This window comes from Pleurodeles waltl, chromosome 10 (genome assembly GCF_031143425.1).
Source record: "Pleurodeles waltl isolate 20211129_DDA chromosome 10, aPleWal1.hap1.20221129, whole genome shotgun sequence".
In the NCBI taxonomy this organism is placed as follows: domain Eukaryota; kingdom Metazoa; phylum Chordata; class Amphibia; order Caudata; family Salamandridae; genus Pleurodeles; species Pleurodeles waltl.
The window spans coordinates 609750824-609762521 of record NC_090449.1 but is presented as its reverse complement, the minus strand read 5'-3'; positions in this window follow the sequence as shown (position 1 = coordinate 609762521).

The following is an 11698-nucleotide window of genomic DNA, read 5'->3' as shown; positions in this document are numbered from 1 at the left end:
TATTATTTGCTTTATATATAGATACCTTTTTAACTAAACTGAAGGAATGTACAGATATTAACCTGTTGTCTATTATAGGGAGAGGTATAAGGTTTTTGCGTATGCTGATGGTGTGGCAGTGACTATAATTGATCCAGAAGGAGCCGTTAAGGAAATTGAAAGTTTGGCTAAAATGTTTGGATCATACTCTGGCTACAAATCAAATGAGGACAAGGCCCAGATTCTCTGTTCAGGTCAGACTATTTTCAGAGATAAGCGCGTTGTGTCTGATGCTGTATACTTGGAAATCCGAGTCACTGCTGCAATAGGTCAGCTGGTGGAGCAAAATATGGCCCTCCTGTTGGTTAAAATAAAAAAAGACCTAGACAGAATGCACCACCTGACTGCATCTCTTTTGGGCCCCTGCAATGTATTAAAAATGAATGTTTTCCCTAAAGTACTATATCTCGTCTGATCAGTCCCATTAGAGTTTGCAAGAAGCTGGCTAACCAAGCTAGAAGCAATCAGTAGCAAGTTTCTGTGGGGTTATACTAAACTTAGAAGGGCCATGAAATATATGACTCTCCCAAGATTCCGAGGTGGATGGGCGGTTCCTAACTTTATGCTATATTATTACGTCTGCTGAATGCAACAGATGAATGTATTGATCACTGGAGGCATGGAGGGGTGCAGCTATGCAGAGTCTCCCTCTATCTATGAAATGTTGTTGGGCTCTGACGCAAGAGTTAGGCTCCTGAAATATATAGAATCCAGCTATTTCAAATTAACAAGATTTAAGGTTCTACGAGCCGCCCACAAGATATGGGTACAGTTAAAACGGCGGATTTCTATGGGAAGAATCAACTTTTATGCTCCACTTTCCCCTCATCACTCCCTCTCTCTGTTTTTAAGGGTCCTGTTTTTAGATATTTGGAGACATTGAGGGATAACTAGAATTGGGTACTTATATACCAACTCCACACTCAAATCATTTACGGAGCTACAGGCCTGGTAGAATCTGCCCAGGAATCATTTTTTTAAGTTCTTGCAATTTGAGATTTTCTCTATTGTCGTAAAAAGGAACTGTCCAGCATGGATACAATTTCAATAATAGAAGCAATCAGACGTAGGGATAAGATAGGAATACTATATAATTTATTAGTAGATATTCAGCAGGATGATCTCTCTCTCCAGAATTAAAGTTGGGGTATGCAATTTGGTAAAGAAGGGGTTTGGTTGGAGTTATTAGAGTTGGCAGAAAATACTTTTTTTTCAGCTAGTCTGAAAACAAACCCAACATTACAAGACGCTACTCAACCAATACTATACGCCAGCTAAGGTTTGTAAGTGAGGCAGCTCTGATGCAATCGTTGTGGGGGGGCAGAGGCTGAGATTATGCATATGTTTTTTGTTTGCCCCAAGTTGAAGTTTCTGTTTTATGAAGTAGAATAGTTTCTCAGTGTTATTATCAAGGGGCGGGTCAGTCTTACACCTACCTTAGTGTTATTGGGGGTGGTGGATTTGGCGGAAGAGAATGGATATGTAGAAAAAGAATGATATTTCCTTTTTATGGCCATGGCAATACTCCGGCTATGTATCACCTCAGATTGTCCAAAAGTGGAGCCCCCAACATTGGAAAATTGGAGGGCAAGATTGTTGGCTCTTCCGGTATAGAATTGAGTTTATATAGACTCAAAAACTATAAGAAGAGGCGCTGGGGGGAACGTATCTGGACAGCACTGACTAAATGGTCAGAAAGCATTAGTATGTGAGCCAGGGACATTGTATAATTGCTTATCTATGCTGAATCTGTTGCATTCTCTCTGTTCTATCTTGCCTGATTGTGATTTTGGTCTGGTTCTTCTATGCTTGCCGTAATTGATTTATAAGTACTTCTACCATGTAAGGTAGCTTTAACTGAAAAATATATTTTTTTTAAAGGAAGGAGTCCAGACCTCTGGAGCCAGCCCAGAATGGACTCGCCTTTGAGGTTTTGGTGGAAAAGTGTCAGGAAGATGTTAGGGCCAGAGCTGAAGGCCTCAGAGAAGCTCTCCACGTCACCATTTTGGATTGTCCGAGAATGCTGTGCAGGAAGATTGGGGCAGGGTGGAGGAATGATGTGTGACCACCGGATTGGCCAGGGGTACCTGGCACTTAAAAACCCCTGCACAAGGAAGAGACAGTTGGGACACTAGACTTGGGAGGTGACAACAGTGGAAAGGATGCTCAGCTGGGAAATGTGAAGGCACCTGATGCCCTGCAAGGATGGACTAAGGACTTTGACTCCAGCTGACCCCAAGTACTAGGATTGGTCTCTCCAGGGCAAGGTGGTGCTGAGACACTTATTGCCCCTGAGGACCAGTGGAGGGAAACACCTGGATTCCAGTGCCACCCTCAGATGCCCTGCATGACAACAAAAAGGCCATGGGTAATGGAGAATGTGGGCAGGAGGAGGTTTTGTATGCTGGTAGATTAGCAGCTGCTCAAGATGCCCCCACCAGCAGGACAGAAGCACAAGAAGCCAGGCAGAGGAGAAGGATGGCGCCAAGAGGCCAGAATATCCAGCTCGCAGCAAAATGTGCCCCTTTAGAGGCTAAGCAGCCACATGAAAATGCTTTTGGTGGCTATGTCGGGCCACAAGGAGCAAAACAAGTCCAAGATGGAGAACAGCAGCCCAAGGGGCCAGATATGTGCTACTTCAAAGATTAGCCCATTCACTCTTGTCTTTGTGTACTTACATCTCCTTTCCTTCATTGCCTCTAAACACATACACACAAGCACACAAAACACACACAAACACCAAAAAGGACATACTTTGCACCCAATCCCCTCTAAGCAATGCATTGTGTTGCAAATGGGTTCTGCCCATTTAGTCAAAGGTTTTTTGCTTTTGATCATCGGGTTTTTGTAGCCTTACTGTGGGCAAGCCTTACTAGCCGAGTACAACTCATGGTAATTTAATGGAAATTGACTGCGCATGTTTACTGCTAGTGTCTGCCTTTTAGGATAAGGTTGCTGTGATGCAGATAGAACAAGGAGCACAGGGCTAGTTACACATGAAAATGTGTTCACACCTGTGTTCAGGCTGCACATGAGAGACTACTGTAGTGTGCAGCCTGGAAGTTGCACGCGGGTAACATTCCTGTGGCAATTTTAAACTGTAAACCTTTCGAAATAACCTGTTTTTAACACGCCTAAACCTTTCTTTTAAATATTAATGTCACCCCTAAGTTGGCCTTATTGCCCCGAAGGTGATGTGTAGTATATTTAAAAGTAGGTAATGTAGAAATGCATGTTGGATATGTTCTAAAAGTGAAATATCCCCAAAAGCTATTTAACTGTAGCAAGGTTGGGTACTTCCTCTGGGAAACATAGGGCTACATTATTACATGTATTAAATGCTAAATTTGGATTAGTAGCAGCCAGGGAAATAATCTACTATTTTCTAAATGGCATATTTAGAAAGTTGCACATTTTCTGCCTAAAGCCAGTGGTGTTTAGCGTCAAATGGCTGCTGATGGCTGCCAAGTACTGAGATATGTATTGCTCCCCCAAACTGTGGACAAAAGACCCTGGATTTTGGGCGAAAATGTCAGGGTGGCCTGAGGGCTCTGCCCAGTCTCCTAATTAAAATGTTTCTCCACCTACCACAGGCAGATGTAGCTGACACCTGAGCCTGCCCTCTCTATTGTATTGCTAGCCATCTTGAAACCAAACCCAGTAGGAGGAGATGCTGCCCCAGAATTGGTGAGTGACCACAGAGGATGCAAGTGTCCCTGGAGCCTTCTCTGTCAAATCTGACCGGTATTAAGTGGGGTAGACCACTCCTCCATGAGTCGCTTCCTAACCATAAGCTGGTTTAGGGCTTGAAAATCTGTAGCCTCCATTCATCTTAGTCACTCGTTCAAGTCAAACAACACACCATGAATCCATGTTTCAAAGAGAACACTATCCTCTTGCTTGCTGACTTTAAACCTTTGCAGGTACTTAGCTAGTTTTAGGCCAAAATGTCTAATCAGTGTTTCTTTCATGCACGTATTTACTGTTTCTCAGCCACAGTCACTTTTTCCAATGACTGCTGTCCCTTCCAGCAACAACCAACTTATCCTTGCTGCACCCTTCAGCGTATCACTCGAAGCCTGAGTCTTGCATGTAATCTCACAAACCATTCCAAAATATATTGTTCTTCATGCATATGTGCACATTTTCTTTAGGCACCTTGGCAAGCTCCCAACAAGACTTTGGAAAGAAACTGCTTTTTCCAGGAGCAACTGTCTCTGCTGCCATCCTAAGCTTTTCCTTCACAAGAGTTAACTTCTCCCTCTCCATTTCCTTGTTTTGCCTTTCTATCTCACTCATTTCCTCTTCCTGTGCCTGTTCATCCTCCATCTCCCTGTTCCAGGAGAGCTCATCTTAGTTTTCCCCTCTCAAACTCTTTGGCCTTCTCCTCTTCAGTCTTCGCGTTTTAGAGAGCTGATTTCAATCTGAGGGTCTCTTCTAGACCTAACCCTTCAATGGAGATGATTCCTGGAGTCTGAATCAGTGGAGCCCTAGAAAGCAGTGGTGGCAATTGCCTTGGGGAATTTCTGGTAAGCAAATTTTGGGAAATACACATGCTGTCTTTTTTTATAGACATTATTTTATAGTACTTCAGCATTCTTTAGTACATTATAGTTGTGTAACTAATAACACCTTAAACAACTCAGCCATCTTTTCAAATGTGGGATACATTGTTAGTGATTCCTTACAGAGTATTATAGTTCACCGCATACATCATTTGAAAATACTATCTATTTCCCCCTCCCCAGGTATGTGAACGTCTCCATATGTCCCTCTGGGTTAAATCATTCCCCGGAGTCTGACTTGTCCACCTCGTGGGTCTCCCTTCCCTTCTCAAATCCGGTAAGGAGCGACCCTCAGGTAGTCAGGTCCTCAGTAGGATGGTTATCTCTCCTGCACCAGCAGAGACGCACTTCCTCTGCCACCGACCATTCCTTAACATCCCTTACTCACCCTTCGTCACTAGGTACCAAGTGACCCACCCATGTGATGGCTACAAGCCTTTTCGCCAGCTGTAGGAGTAATTGTGTGAATTTCCATTCCCTATTTCTGCCCATTTGTTTCTTGACCGCTCCCAGTAAACAAGGTCCTGGATCGAACTCTACTGTATTCCTCTCAATGTACTGCAGTCTCTGTGCCACTACATCCCAGAATGCCTGTACCGGTGGACAGTACCAAGCTAAGTGTATCAAGGATGCAGTCGGACCTGGACAGCAGTGGTATTTGTTTGTTCTAGAAGGATCTATTCTATGAAGGAGTACTGGAGTGACATAAGGAAGGTGAATGTAATTGAAGTGCACCAATTTGAAACAAGAGTTACTCATTCCCGACTTGACCAGCGCACAGACTCTTTACCATTACGCATCCTCAACTGGTGTATCCAGATCTTCCTCTCAAGCTGCCCTGTCTAGAAATACCATCCTAGGTTTATCAGCAATCATTGCCCTGTACAGGTAGGAGACCAAGTGTCTGCTTCCCCGGTACTCCAGCAGTGTTCTAAACAATGCAGAGGAAAGCAGAGTATCTGGAGATATGGGCAATATGTCCCTTACAATATCTACTATAGTGGCATATAAAAGAAAGTGTTCCTGTCTAGCGTTAAAAGTCTCTTGGGCTACTTCAAACAAGCTGAACATCTTGTTGGGATAAAGGTCACTCAGTGCCTCAAATCCTCCCCCGACAAGTGCCCACATCTACCATGTCAGCTTCTGTACGGAATGCTGGGAGATCCCAGGAATTAAACTCAAATGCAAAAGGGGTTCGTCCCAGCACCACCTTCACTGCTTGCTCCCACAAGCAAGCTGTATGCTTGATGATATATGGCACAGGCACATCAGCTCTCCCACCACTATGCAGCAGCTGCGTCAGTGCAGTGCCACAGGACCCGTCTGCAAGCAAATCTTTCTCCCAGTTGTCATCATCAGACAACCAATGAGCAGCATGCTGCAGTTGAGATGCAAGATAATGCATCTCTATATTTGGCAATGCTAAGCCCTCTCCTCCGTGGGCAAATGTAGAATCTCACAGGCTACTCTGCATCTACCTCCAACCCATATTAGTGTCATTAGTAAGGAGTGTAGCTGCATGAACACGGTTCTCTGCAACATATCCACAGAGTATTGTAACATATATAAGCAGCACGGCAGAAACACAATTTTTTGCTAAAGCTACCCATCCCATGCGGGGCAGCAGAAATGTGTTCCAGAATTGTATTGACTTAGTGAGACCCTCCATTATCCGCACTACAGTATATTGTTTCCTTTTCTTGTCCCTGTGCGCCACCATTATCCCAAAATAATGAAAATGATCTCATTCCCATTGGAATAGCAAGACTAGCAACGCTGTAGGATCCTGTGCCGCAAGCCGGCCCAAGGGAAATATCAGGAACTTTTTCGGATTCATATGCAGCCCTGTCATTTTTCTAGAGGCGCTGAGGTACTCCAGCAGCTTTGACAACGACTCTCTCTGAGCTGTGATAAAGAATATCATGTCATCTGCATATAGTGACATTAGATGGTTTATCCCCCCACTTGGATTCCCCACATTGCCATTTCTGTCTGATTTGTATGGCCAAAGCTTCCAGCGCTAATGCAAACAGCAGGGACGACAGCAGGCATTCCTGCCGGATGCCCCTGCTCACCTTCAGAGGTGCAGAGCTTAGCCGTCTCAGTCTGGCCCTGGCCATTGGTTCCGTATAGAGTAACTGCACCCAGGCTCCGAACCACTGTTCAAACCCCATTGCTTCAAGAACCGCCATTAGGTGCCACCAATCCACTGTATCAAAGGCCTTGGCAATATCAATAGAGAACAAGGCAAGTTCCTCCTTTCTGCCCTCCACCTCATGCATGACATGCATCAGTCATCTGAGATTTATAATAGTATTCCGACTCTCGATGACTCCACACTGGTCTGGGTGGTCCAGCCTGGAAATCACAGGTCCCAGTCTCAATGTAAGCACTTTACAAAGGACTTTCATGCCCATGTTAATCATCGTGAGCAGACGATGTGATGACAGGTCAGACGCCACAGCGACGGGTTTCAAAGCCATTGCTATGCTATCCTCTCACATAGACTTCGGGAGTATTCTCTTGTCTAGTGCCTCCATGTACACCGCGAGTAATCAGTGTGCTACTTCTGTTTTTTGAAAGGCCTGACAGAATGTGGCCATGAAGCCATCATTCCCTGGCATTTTCCCAGTTGGAAGAGACGTTATCGCCTTTTTAACCTCCTCTAAATGTGAGATCTGCTTCTAATTCCTGGGCCGCAACCCCTCCTACACATAGGATCTGCATTCCAGTCAGATAATTCCTGATACACTCCCTGTTTGGGTCAGTGGGGCAAGTGTATAACTGTTTCAACTGATTTCTAAATACTTCCAGAATGTCATTCTGGGTGAATGTGTCTCCCCCTCTGGGCTTTTTAAGATGGAGAACAGGAGGGTGTGGCATCTCACGGTGTAAGATCCAGGCCAGGCCAAGTGCTGTCCCGAAGTTTCCCAAGCGCTGTCCCGAAGTTTCCCAAGCGCTGTCCCGAAGTTTCCCCCTCCCTGTGAAGTAGTTGATACTATTTCAGTGTATATTGCTCAAGTCAGTCTCTAACTACTGCCATCTGTCGTAACACGTCTGTTTCCGGCCCTGTATATGTTCATCAACCCATGGTAGTGTCTGAATTTCTGCCAGTGTCTCTTCCTTATGCTGGAGTTCTGTCAGTAGGGTGTGTCTCACCCCACATGATAGACACACACATCTTCCCTTCACCACCGCTTTCATCACTTCCCATTCTGTAAGCCTGCTTTGTGTTGTGTTGCAGTTGATTTTAAAAGATTATATCAGGGCTTCTGCTGTCTCCCTGCCCACCTGTCCTTTAGTATTTCAGATGGGAATCGCCAGGCATAGGGCGACCTAAGACTGCCCCTCCATTTAAATAGACATCCAATCTGGGCTTGGTCAGACAGATATTGGGTTAGGTGCGTTATCTACTGTACTCTGGTGGCCATCTGTTGCATCACTAATATATGGTCTAGCCTGCTGAAAGGAACCATGTGTGGCTGAGTGTCATGTGTATTCCTGCTGTACTGGGTGCGTTTCTCTCCATATATTGCTGGACTCCAAGTGTGCCATGACCTCCACTATTCTAGCCATCATCCTAAGTTTAGTTACCTGTTTGTGAGTGCGGCAATTCAGAGCACCATTCCCGATACAATTTAAGTCCCCCATCCAAAAAGTGTCAGTGCCAGCCGCTGATGACATTGCGTTTTGCATTCTACACATGCGGTCTTTGGAGGAAAACTGAACTATAGGGCTCAGACAGCTAGCTTCTTGGGTATCAACGTGCCACTGCAAAAGTCTACATCAATTTTCCATCCATTTTATCTACCTGAGCCTTCCAAAACTCGCAAGGATCTCTCTGTCCTTGCTTCTGGGAGATATCCACGCTCTATACACACGTACATCCTTCAACTGATCTAAGGACAGGGCGTCAAGGTCTTCTCCCTTTAACCCTGTAGCTGACGTTTTTGCTGTGTACTGTAATAAGGTGATTCTGCTGTACTACTGCTTTAATGGCTTGAAGTTGTCCTTTGTAGGCTTGCACCCAAATATAAGACCATGTTTATGAGGCCATGGGGCAGGCAGGGGCTATAGTGGGGGTTGAAGCTGTTACGTTTGCTATTCTGGGGCTGGCCCTACTACATCACTACAAACTGGGCCAAGAACAACCCTTTTCTCCTTTGACTATCAGTAGTACAGTAGGTGAGCCGTCACGTTTCTTAGAGGTTAGTGTGGGGGTTGCTCACCTCAAAAATTAATACCATCACACCCTTGCCAGTTCAATAAAATCAGTGACCAACCCAGTGCTTCTCTTTATAGGAAAAGACATGCACTTTTATTCCATAAAACAGAGAATGTCACTACACATTCAATTATGTTTGAATACTTTATTCCAGGGTGACAGGCTTGGTACTCTTAGGGGCATTCGCTGATTAGGTCATCATTTGGCTTTAGTTGGTCCCCCCTTTGGTACTGCCACCCCTCAGCCCTAAAGCAGGCTAAGGGTCAATCAGTTTACTGGTGGGTGTAACATGTTGTTCCAATCTCACCCCTGTGGTAGGTTCAATCAGTCTCTCAAAAAAGGTCAGATTAGCAGCTCCGGGCCCCACTCAGTCCCCTCAGTATTCCATGAGGTTGTGGTTTGGCCTTCTCGCTGAATCTACGTGAGCCTACAGCAGTTCATGGCAGTCAAGGAAAGGTGTGAGACCACGTTCACTTCTCTTGCGGCAGCGGGATCTAACTGGTGGCAAGAAGGAGCTTCCTGGCAGCACACTGTAGTCCTGTTCGGGAGGTACAGCAGCCACCAACATAGCATGCCACAGCAGGAGCAGAGGCTTCTGATGGTGGGTGTCTACTGGGTGGCAGCTGCAGATTTTAGCTTAAGCCGGCTCACCAGTGAGAACTTTGGTCCAGACTGTGGGCTTCCAAAATGAAACCTGCAGGCCTGCAACACTCCTGCATGGCACATTACTGCATCTAATATGCATGCACAAGCACACTACAACTTCTAGCATACATGCACACGAGGAACACATGGGATGTCGCATTTAGGATTCTGGGTTCATCAAGAGCTGCAGAACTTTAGATGACTGGGCCAGTAAGTGAACATTCATATTTCACAGGTAAAAAGCCTGTTATAACTAGGTAACATGGTATGTTTCTACCAACGCACCCCACAAAGGACACCTATGTCAGGGATGGTAGTCATCTATCACTATGAAGGTGCACATGGTGCGCCACTCCAGGTTCAGAAATAGGTCCAGAACCTAGCATTGTAATCAGGCTGGGTCTAGGTCAAATCTAGGTCACGATTAGTGTGTAGCATGACCGGCATCAAAAAAAGAGGATCACAGGTACGCAGTCAGGCCACACATTGCATTCAACACAACTGGGCATTGCGCAGGGAACAGTCCCATGCCACCAACTATCCCTGTGAACTTTTTTCTCATTGGTTAGGGAGGGACCAGAACTCAGTCTCACACACTGGCTAGTGCACCTCATAAATGTGGCACCTCCAGCAGTCCTCCTTAGAACACTTTCTGGAGCTGCAGAAAATTAGACAAGGACGAGGGCCTGCTCTCTGTGACCTGTGTGAACTAAAGGGATGTATCTGCTCCCACTTGTGCCCAGGACTGAGAAGTGGACTCCAAGGGTCAATTGGCTGAACTGTGTGGCTATAGTGACACAAGCTGCATGAGGCATTTTTTCTTAAGTGACCAGATGATCTGTAACAACTAGTCCTGGACTTGACCTTGCCAATTGGCCTCTGTTGATGTGAGTCCTGCCCCCTAAGTACTGTCCCATAGGCCATGGGAGCCTTCAAGGTGACCCAGACTAGCTGTGCTAGAAACTCTGAAAAGCAGGGGCTTAGAGGAGTTTTGGAGTTCCAAAACCCCTGGGACATCTGCAGGACCTTGTAGCAAAGGGTCCAATTTTGATGTGGCTTTGTTGGATAAAGCTTCAGGCTTGCCACGTTGCAACATTTGAGTTCCATGAAAGTTTAAGTCAGAAAGCACTTGATGTATCCAACTCACACTTAATTGTAATTGCATTTAGTCGGCCTGAATACGTGCCTAAGTCCCAGTCTACCACTTCCATAGACTGTTGTCATTCAAATCTTTACAAATGCATAGCTCTGATTACCCTCAATGGGGTTTTAATGTTTTGGTGTCTTTTTTTGCATTAAAACATACTCTATTTTTCTAATTCGGTTTGGGATTTTTAATTTATTACTGTTTTAGCACTACATAAATACTTTACACATTGCCTAAGTAAGCCTGTCCACTCGTGCCATAACTACCACAGGGTTAAACACAGGTTAGATTATTGACTTTTGGGGTTCCCCCAGACAAGTTAGAGATATTATTCCTTGAAATGGGCGATTGCCCACCCTAAATAATAATCCACTTGTACACTTCCTTTACCCTCAACTCCAAAGCTATCAATCGTTGCCTGTGATAAAACATTCACCTGCAACCTAAACTAACAGACAGAGGTGACTCAGTTCACAGTATGCATGGTACAAGAATAAGCTACACAAAAAAACTACAGCAACACATTGTCTTGGAAAAAGAAAACACCCATGGATATAGCTGCCAAGTTTTCTAGGTCCATGCTACAGTCCTGATTTCTTTTTCTTTGAATTCTGGGACTTGTAGAGCTGTTTTGTAATAGAATAAACAAGTCTACAAGTCATAGAACTCAAATACAAAACTGGACTGGACCAGCACATCATGCATGGGACCTTGGAAACTTGGCAGGACTGCTTAGGAAATGTAAGATCAAGTAAAATGTGAAACGGAAACATACCTAAATCTGTGACATGGAGTACCTTGAAGTTTTATAGTCAGTGTTGGAAATATCGATGTTGAGAAACCGATCTCTGTTTTTTTTATCCCGTAAAGTGAAGATTGTGAGTCCAGGACCTTGCAAGGTCAGTTTTTAATTACTGCCGAGTTTGAGATCTGGAGGACAACAACAACATTGAAATCTTGGAAAGTAGTATTGTTGTGCAGCCATTTGAGCTATAGTTTTATATACGTTGTTTTAGCAATCTAGGCCTGCCGCTGTGCACTTTAACCTAGATATGTTTATTTCAGCTTTGTTATATT